Below are 10,108 nucleotides of genomic sequence, written 5' to 3'. Positions count from 1 at the left end.
CTTCCACGGCCACCGGACTGAGAGCTGTACCCCCAGCGTGACCTGCTAGGCCCGCCCTGTTGGAGGAGGTCTGGGTGCGTGTCTGTGACACTTGGAAGAGTCCGAGAGGACTGTGGCCTTGGGTGCGGTCAAGTCCCACCTGCCTGCCCCCACCCCACATTCCCCATCTCCCAGCCCTGCCCTCCCCAATGCTATCTCTTCCTTATAGCCCGGAAGTCTGGGGAAACCCGGCGCAAGCTGTCATGTGTGCCCAATGGTAAACGTCCCCGAGCCCATGAGGAGAGACCAGGGAGGGGGCCTCTTGGCTCTGCCATGAGCTGGCTGGGTGTCCCAGGGGCCAGCCACTCCCTCTCTGGGCCCATTTCCTCTTTGTGCCCAAGGGCTGACCTTCCAGATGGCACAGTTCAGCCCCCGTCCTGTCCACCCCGCACGCAACGCCGTGCGGTCCTTTTTCTCCAAGCTGAGTTGCCTCCACTACCGCTAGGAGCCCTCTGGGAGGCTGTTCTCGCTGCAGCTGGCGGTGCGGGGCGACCTCTTGTGGCCACACGTGGGCATAACAAGGCTCAGCCGCGACCGTCCCCGCCGGGGCCCACATGAGGGCGCTGGGAGGGCCGGCGGGGCTCTGCCTACACCCTGTTCTTGTCCAAGGCCCAGCCAGGCCCCCTCTTCAGGTTCATCAGGCCCAAGTGGGAAGAAGTGTGGTGGCTTGGAGTTAGCTCTGCCTTCCGATCGTGACTCACAAACGTTTATTGAGCGTCTACTGTGTGCCCTGCATGCGGGGGCAGCAAGCTATGACTCAGCCGGGCCTCAGCACGCCCACTTCAATCCCTGAGCCCCCTCCTGTCACCCCGCCTGGTCAACAGTCCCCACCTGGCAGGGCCACGGGAGCATGGAGGGGCAGGTGCTTAGGACCCGGCCCAGGGCAGACGCCAGAGATGCGGCAGGTCTCTGCCCACCTCATCCTCCACCCGTTCCCACCTCCGCACTCCATCGCCCCTTTGTCCAGAGGGTTATTCTGAGGGTTTCCCCCTCGACCCCCAAGCCCCAATACCTTAGCACCTCCCTCTGTGCTGGAGTGCCGCCTCTGGGGGGCCACTTCGGCTCTGACTCTCACTTTAGCCTCCGGGGGAAGAGGCCAAATTAATACAATTTGATTGGGAAGCTTTCGTAGAGCGAGGGAGCACTCTAGAAGCTGCCTTTCAGGCCCCTTTGGATTTTCTGCTTAGAGGGTTTACTCCAAGCAGGGCAGGGCGGAGCCCCTACCCCGCCTCCATGGCCAACACAGGCCACAGGACTTGGGTGCAGAGGAAAATGCAGGCAGGGCCCGTCCCTCTCAGCGACACCCCACCCCCCCGCCCCAGAAGCCATCCTAGAAAGCAAGAAGGGACACCCTGGCACGTCTCCATCCTGTGGCTGGGAGCGTCGCCTCCAGAGGAGAGACACCCCCACCCCCACCCCGAGCCGACAGTCACCCTGGGAAGGGACATTGGCCACACTCCACATTCCCAAAGGAAAAAAAAAAACCAAAAAACCCAGGAATGTTCCTCCACAGCCGCTCACACATCTGTGATCGCACCTGGTGAGGCAGGGTGAAAAGGCTGAAGCACAGAGAGGTCAACTACCCTGCCCGGGGCCACACAGCCACTAAGAGCTGGGCAGAGAGGTGAGTCCAGAGCAGACTGTAAGTGCAGTGTTCTTCAGAGACAAACCACCCCCCTCCCTCCGCCCAGGCCCCTTCTGCTGGACCGTCTCTCTTGACTTTAATTTTCTTAATATTTATTTATTTTTGAGAGACAGAACATGAGTGGGAGAGGGGCAGAGAGAGAGAGAGAGGGAGACACAGAATCCAAAGTAGCTTCCAGGCTCCGAGCTGTCAGCACAGAGGCCAGCGTGGGGCTCGAACCCATGAACGGCGAGATCACGACCCGGGCCGAAGCCGGACACTTAACTGACTGAGCCACCCAGGCGCCCCTTGTCTCTTGACTTTATTTATTTTTTTTTTTTTAATTTTTTTTTCAACGTTTATTTATTTTTGGGACAGAGAGAGACAGAGCATGAACGGGGGAGGGGCAGAGAGAGAGGGAGACACAGAATCGGAAACAGGCTCCAGGCTCCGAGCCATCAGCCCAGAGCCTGACGCGGGGCTCGAACTCACGGAGCGCGAGATCATGACCTGGCTGAAGTCGGACGCTTAACCGACTGCGCCACCCAGGCGCCCCGTCTCTTGACTTTAGAAAGGCCTTCCTGCGGACCATTTTTGGAAGGAAGCCAGAGAAGAGGGAAGGGAGCTAGCGTGTAAGGGCAAGACTGTGCCACGACATCGTTCTAGCCGCACCGTGGTCCCTCAAAGTGGGCGTCTTTATTCCACTTTGGCAGATGAGGAAACTGAGGCCCAGGGAGGCAAAGCTACCCCCGCAGCCATGCAGCTCCCTCACAGGTGCAGGATTCTGTCCCTGGTGCTGTGGGCAAGGTGCCGAGACACCCCCTCCCCCAGGACCAGCCAGTCTCGGGCCCGGCATGAGGCTTCCAGTGCTGGGCTCTGGGGCCGAGGGCCGGGTGGGAAGTGGGGGGGGGCGGGGCCTTCTGTCGAATATCAGGCTGACCCAGGATCGGGAGACCCCTGCCCACCTCTGCCGCTTCTCTGCCTTTGAGCAACACGGTTAGAACGGGTGGCTTTTCTCCTGTCTCGGTGAGCCTCTGAGGCCAGGTTTCTGGAAGCCCGGGGCCCCCGGAGCACAGCCAGGGCTGCGGGTCTCCATCTTGCCCCTGGGTTTCCCTGCCCCCCAGAGGGAGCACCTAGAGGGTAGAAAGGGCATCTGCTTTGAATCAGACCCTCTGGCCTCACCAGTCACCAGATGCTTGCCTCAGACAAGCCACTTAATTTCCCCGAGCTCAGCTTCCTGTAAAGGTGGTGGTCAGCCTATATCTCACATTTTAGAGATTTAACTGAGCTGATAGGTGTTAGGAGAGTGCCCAGGGCCTGATGAGTGCGTGTCCTTCTTTCCCTCTTTTCTGGGACAGAATCCTGGAATTCTGGAGGGTTCCCCCAGCTGGGGGCGGAAGGGTGAACATTGTCAAGGTGATCTGAGACGGCACACTACTGACAGAAGGCTCTGCAAAATCTTCTTCACACGCCCAGGTGAGCGGGCCCGGCTTTGGGACACAGCGCACTGAGAGTCCCCCCCCCCATCCTGAGCCACGCCCCGAGGCTTCCCCTCCCCGTCCTGTCCCCCATGTGGGCTGCATCCCCCTCCTCCTCCCGGGGACCCCATCTCCATAGTGGACGCAGACCGTGGTCCTCTGGACTCCACCCACTGTGCCTGTGAGCCTTCTCCCTGCCAGCCCAAGACGGAGCCTCGGACACTGGCCCATCTGGCGGAGGACAGGGGACAGTGCTAATGAGGAAGGCAGCAGAGGGCACAGAGTCCTGTGAAGGGACTCACAGCCCACCCTGGAGTCCAGGGGGACTTCCTGGAGGAGATGCCATTGTCAGTAGGATTTGAAAGATTTAAGTGTGTGTGTGTGTGTGTGTGTGTGTGTGTGTGTTAGGGGAGTGTTAGCCAAGACAGGAAAAGTGACATGGGCTGCCAGGTAGAGGTCACAAGCAGAGGCGTGGAGGCTAGAAGCAGCCTGACGGTGTGAAAACGGTAGGCAAGTCCCTGTGGCTGTCACTGGAGTTTGAGAAAGGAAAGGAACAGACTGGGGGCGGGGGCACAGGGAGGAGGCTCTGGGGCAGGGCTTGCTGGGCTGAGTCGTTCCAAGGTGCTGGTACCATGACCTTTGCTGGCACCGCAGCTAAATGATGAGGGGACCCTTTTGTGTTTACTGCGCTGTCTTTGCTTGTGCTCTGAACAGTAAGCCTGGGGGCTGTGGGAGCAGGCTGGGAAGCGATGCTTCTGTGACCGAAAGGGATCACGTGCGCTGCGTGCTGCTGTCCCCCAACTTCTTCCTGGGTACACGGGAGGCCTGAGCCAACTCGAGCCCTCTGATGCCCGTGCTCTGGTCGCTGCAGCACGAGAGGGCTTACGCCCTGCAGCTAGCCGATCGGGGCCAAATCCTGTGTCCCCTCTACTACTCCGCCGCGCCCCGGCAGCTACAGAGAGGGGACACATCGTCAGAATCCGGGCACAGGTGTAGCTGGGATCTGGGGAAAGTGGCAGAAGTCAAATTAATCCGAGGTGGTGTAGGGCCAGCGCCCAAGGGAGTCACCGCTGTGTGGCAGAATGGGGGGCGGAGGCCCTCCCGCCCCCACGCCATCCCCAGCACTTGGGCGGGCTGAGCCCGGAGGGACAGGAGCCAGGCAGGTCCCTCCGAGGCCTGGCACCGCCTTCGGCTCTGCTCCCCGGGCAGCCAGCAACCGCGCACGCCCCTCCGGCCGCAGTACTGAGCCCGGGCTGTGTGGCGGGCCTGGCGCAGCCCCTGGAGATGCTCCTCCGGCAAGAGCAAAAGGCCAAGTGAGTGGGCACAGACCTGTCCTCTAGAATCGCTCTGGTCGAGGCCGTGGACAGAGGGTGCCCACTGGGCCCCTCTCTCATTGCTCGTGTGGTTCCTGCACCTCCCTCTGAGCTTTCAGGCAGCCCCTGGCCAAAGGAAATGAGACCCGTGCCCTGGATTCAGAAGGCTCTGGTTTTGTCAGTAACTGGCTACGTGACCTTGGACGAATCACGCATCACATCCCTTTTTCTCATCGGGAGACAACAATGCGCACCAGGGATGGCTGCTGTTATTTATTCGCTCAACCGGTATTTATTGAGCACCTGCTATGCTAGGCACTGGGGGAATAGCACAGTGAGCCACTCTTATTAGGCAATGGGGGGCACCATGCAGAAATCCAGGCTCCCAGATGCCAGCCAAGGGCCAGCTTGGAAAGCAGGTCTCTGTCTCAAGCCTGGTGTACCAATTCTTTTCTGTGTAAGGTGGGGAGGGAAGGCCACAGGGCCGGGGGGTGGGGGGAGGTGCAGACAGAGGCCATGCCATGGGGGCCCTCGAGGCCAGGCTGGACCTGACCTTGGGCTTGATGGAGCCAAGGACAGGTGGTAAGCCAGAGGCAGGGGACAAAGTCCAGCCTGTGCTCAAGGAAGATTGTTCTAGAAGCTTTGTGGAGGCTGAAGAGAAAGTGTGGAGTGGGCACAGAACCAGGTTGCTGCAGAGATCATTCAGAATGCAGTTCTGGGGCTGGAGTTCTTTGGGGAGGGCGACAGCATGAGGGGCCCCAAGGAGCAGAGGGACTGTTGGGCAGGGAGGAGGAGGTCACACTGCGCTGAGGGGTTCCCAGGGGAAGGATTGGAGCCTAGGAGGGAAGAAGAAGGGGGACAGGATTCAAGGAGCTGGTCTCGGGAGGGAGGCTGGCAGTTAGGGGTGAGGCGTGGAGTGGAGCAGGGACCCAGCTCTGAAGGATCTGGGGTGGGGGGCTGACGGCTGCGGAGGGGCCGGAGAGGGAAGACTGAGAAGCTGCCTGAATTTCAAATAACCGCAACCACCCTGGCCCCAAGAGGAAAGCTGTCAAGGGCGTGACAAGAAGGCTGGGTCACAGGAAGGGAAACTTCTTGAGCCCGCAGCCCCTGACCACCAGGAAGCCATGGCATGCGGGAGTCTGAGCACAGGGAGGCCCTGGGCTTGTGGCTGCCGACCGGGCTGGACACGGCGCCCTTGGAGGTGCTGGCCGAGAAGTTCACGGGCTGATAGGGCTGAGCCGAGCAGGTGACCACAGGTGGCCTCTGCTGTCCTGCCCCGCCCCACTTATGGGCCACCAGAACCAGTCAGCCAGATTGGCCCACGCCCACGGAGGTACATGCCCCCAGGAAACAGGGGCGGGGCACAGGACAACTGAATGATCTGGGGTCCCCAGATTGAAACGCCCCCAGCCACGCCCAAGGGCTCACAAGTCCTGCGCCCTCTCTGGGAACTGCACCGAGTGACTCATGGTGGGACCTTCCTCCCCGTACCAGCTGCTGCGCGGACAGCTGGGTGCTGAGGGCCGAGGGCCCCTCGGAGGTCTGTCCCTGCGTGGGAGAGGCCTGTTGGCCACACCAACAATAGCAGTGCTGTGAGGACCGCTGCCCCTGTCGTCCGGTGCAGCTCACATCCTCACCACAGGCCCCTGGAGCGCAGGGCAGAATGGCAGCTTCTCTGACTCCCCAGATCTGGGTGAGGACAGTCGCAGCCAGACCCTTACGCACAGCAGGCACAGTACCAGGGCCCACAGCACTTTTAAGGCCCGAGGACATGTTTTCCATCAGAAGGGGGGGAAATGGATACAGCGTAGCCTGCATTATGTTGCCCTTTATACCAACACAGCTGCAGAGGAGAATTTTTAATATTTTTACGGAGGAAGGGCCCATGGAAGTGATACCGAGGCCCTGGTCAGAGGGGCCCTTAGAGGCCTGTGTCCCTCCCGGGGCCTCACTGTGTGGTGATGATCTGCTTACTCACCTCCCTCTCCAGCGGGACCGGCTCTGGGTCACTGGCAAAGCAGGCACGCAGTAGGCATCGGCTGAATAAATGCTTCGTAAATTAGAAAGCAGTTGACATTGATCGAGCACTTCACTCTGTGCCAAGCACTGGGCTAAGCTTGTATGAAGTAGACACGTCAACACCATCCCCACTGTACGGATGAGGACACTGAGGCTGAGAAGGGCTGATTGATTAATGGGCCCAGCAATGTCCCCACAGGAGGGGGAGCAGGTGGTGGGGATGCCAAGGGGCTGGGAGTCATTTGCAGGAGAGACAACCTCACGGGGGATATCAGGCAAGTTCTTCTACATGAGTCCATGAGCAGTGGCCCAGGGGCCAGTGCCCTCAGAGGCCCCAGTGCTGCCTCTGACTGGCCTCCTGACCGCACAGGCCGGGCAAGCCATTCGGCCAGACGCCTTGCAGGGGGGCAAGGAGTGATCGTCAAAGCTTCCACCGAGTGTCAGGCACTGGCCTGTCTAGAGCTCACGCTATCCCTGGGCGCTGTGGGTGACTGGTGTTCCCATTCCAGAACACAGTGTGAGAAGCGCCTGGACGAGGGGATGAGGGATGCCGGAACATGGTACGGGAGACTTTCCTCCCGCCTGGGGAGTTTGGAGGCAAGGAAGCAAGCCTCCATGGGACAAGTGACATTTGAGCCCATCCTTGAAAGCTTCGTAGAGATTCATGAGGCCGAGAAATGGGGAAAGGGCATTCTAGGCCAGTGCGCGGCCTGGGCAAAGGTGTGCGAGCGGGAGGGGCCCTGGGTGAGGCCGAGGAGGGCTCAGCTCTGGGGAGTGCAAGCGGGGCACTCAGGGGTCTGCGGCTGCCACCCTGGGATGTGGGGTGTCTGAAGGCTGGGGAGTCAGGCAGTTAGCGGAAGCAGGTTTACTGAGCGGTTATTAGGAGGCTGGCCCTGTAACAGGCGTCGGGGGACAGAGACGACTAAGGCACAGTCACCCATAAGAGCTGGCTGGGATTGTCCTTCTGTTCCAGGTCCCTGGCGCCCGGCTGGCCCACTTAGTAACCTGGCCCCAGTACCTTTCCTTCCTCGGACTGGCCTTTCCCGTCCATAAAACAGGCTTCACTGTGCTTGCCACCCAGTGACAGAGCTCTTTGAGTTCTCGGGATGAAAGATCCCATAAATGTGGAGTCCTGTCGCCAGCTGGGGCAGGGTGGAACGGGGAGCCCACATCAGATCCCAAGGAGATAGAGAAACAGCCCTGGGGGGTGGGAGGGCCCCAAGATCCTCTGAGGCCACCCCCTCCTCCCCCATAGCTGCCAAACGTGTTCCTGCTGCCAGGAAGCCTGACATTAAAGTCAAGTCCTCCCCCACCGCACCCCCAACAAGGATGCTCTGCTCGTGATGATTAAGGGACAGACGCAGACACCCTTGGCTGCTGACCTGTGCTGACAGCAGAGAGGAAGAGGTAGAGGTGGCCTGGGCAGCAGTGAGGTGGCTGGAGGCTTTACTGTCACTTGTGTGTCACTTGTGCGCACGACTGAGCGCTATGGACCCGTCCCTGGCACGTGGGGCAGGCAGAGGGGTACACAGGTCATTCCACCTCCATGTGGGCGCCCGGGTTTCTGGAAGCACAGAGAAGCTCCCTGACTTGACTACGAGCCCACAACAGACCAGGAGGCTGACCTCCTCCCTCGTCTTCCCAAAGATCTCCATTGGCAAAAGCCCTCTCCTCACTCGACCTCACACACGAGGAAACAGAGGCCAGGGGGCCTTGCTGACTCGTCCAAGGTCACACACAGGATGGTCGCTACTATTCACATTTTATGAGTGAGGCAAATGGCTCCGAGAGGCCAAGTGGCTGCCCCCGGATCACAGAGCAAGCAAGTGGGGCACCTGGCCTGGAGCCAGGGCTGCGGCTCCTGTATCCTCCTCACCTTTTATCACTCCTATCCTGACGCCTCACTTCCTCTGGCTGGTCTGGGTGAGAGCCCGAGAGTGTTCTGTGGCCCAGGAGCGCCCCGGTGGGCCCGTTCGGGCTCCCCCCGGCTGAGCTGTTCCTCGAACATCCCTAGCGCACGGCGAACTTTCCCATCAGGCAGAACAGGCGTGGCGCCCAGGGCCCACGGAAATGTTTTCGTTTTCATCCTTTTAACGCCAGAAGGAAAATTACATATAATAGTAATAAATATTTACTCATGAATCAAGCCTACATTGCAGTACTCTTTCGGGCAATGTGATCATAATATAGAACTTTAAATATATATATATATATATATATATATATATATATATATATATATATATATTTTTTTTTTTTTTATTGGGGCACCCAGGGGGCTCAGGCGTCTGACTCTTGGTTTCAGCTCAGGTCATGATCTCATGGTTTTGTGTTTGAGCCCCGCATCGGGCTCTGTGCTGACAGCATGGAGCCTACTTGGGATTCTCTCTCTCTGTCTCTCTCTCTCTCTCTCCCTCTCTCTGCACCTCCCCTACTCACACTGTCTCTGTCTCTCTCAAAATAAATAAACTTTATATGTATGTACATATATACATATATACATATATAATATATATGTATACGTATAACTATATATGTGTGTGTGTATGTGTGTGTATATACACATAGATATAAAATGAAGGAAGGAGCCACCAAGGCAAAAGTGTCTAGTGACAAGGAAAGCCATCGTGTGGTCCCACTGCAGCGTCTACACTGTCAGCCCCCTTGTTCCAGTGGGCAAAGCTGTCCACCACCCGCCCTGCCACTGTGTCTGAGATGATGAGGAGAGAGGGGAGGAGCAAGAATGGGGCCGAGAACGAGGGCAGAAGCGAGCTGGGGGAAGACAGGCCAACTGAATGGCGGCCGCACAGGGAAGAGCCCAGAAGGGCAGAGGGTTGCTGAATGAGTGGACGGCAGACAGGCGAGGCGCAGAGAGATGGGGAGACGGGTCTGCGTGTGATCTCACAAGTCCGATGGGTGGCATCAGTGACGACAGTCAGGACGGCCGGAGGGGCACGGCACAAACACGGGAGACCTCGACAGCAAAGGCGAGAATTTCTCCGGGGCCCTTGTTACTTTTCTGTGGCTGCTGTAACAAGTCAGCCCAAATTCGGTGACTTACCAGCAACAGAAACGTATTCTCTCCCAGTTCAGAAGACCAGGAATCCAAAATCAAAATCAATGGACCGAAATCAAAGTGTCAGCAGGGCCATGCTCCCTTTGGGGGCTTTAGGGGAGAGTCCGTTCCTTGCCTCTTCCGGCTTCTGGCTGCCTCCAGTATTCCTTGTCTTATAGCCACACCACTCCAACCTCTGCCCTCTCCTCTTCTCTGCCTCCCTCTTTTTTTTTTTAATTATTTTTTTAACATTTATTTATTTTTGGGACAGAGAGAGACAGAGCATGAATGGGGGAGGGGCAGAGAGAGAGGGAGACACAGAATCGGAAGCAGGCTCCAGGCTCTGAGCCGTCAGCACAGAGCCCCACGCGGGGCTCGAACTCACGGACCGCGAGATCGTGACCTGAGCTGAAGTCTGACGCTAAACCGACTGAGCCACCCAGGCGCCCCTCTGCCTCCCTCTTAAAGAACACTTGGGATTCCATTTAGGGCCACCTTAATAATGCAAGATAATCTCCCTATCTCAAAACCCTTCATTTAATGTTGTCTTCAGTCACCTTCACAGTTTCCAGGGATTAGG

This window comes from Lynx rufus, unplaced genomic scaffold, assembly GCF_022079265.1.
Source record: "Lynx rufus isolate CCGP_SWC_20201006 ecotype Redwood Valley unplaced genomic scaffold, mLynRuf1.p SCAF_7, whole genome shotgun sequence".
Taxonomy (NCBI): domain Eukaryota; kingdom Metazoa; phylum Chordata; class Mammalia; order Carnivora; family Felidae; genus Lynx; species Lynx rufus.
Note: the sequence above shows the minus strand (reverse complement) of the source record.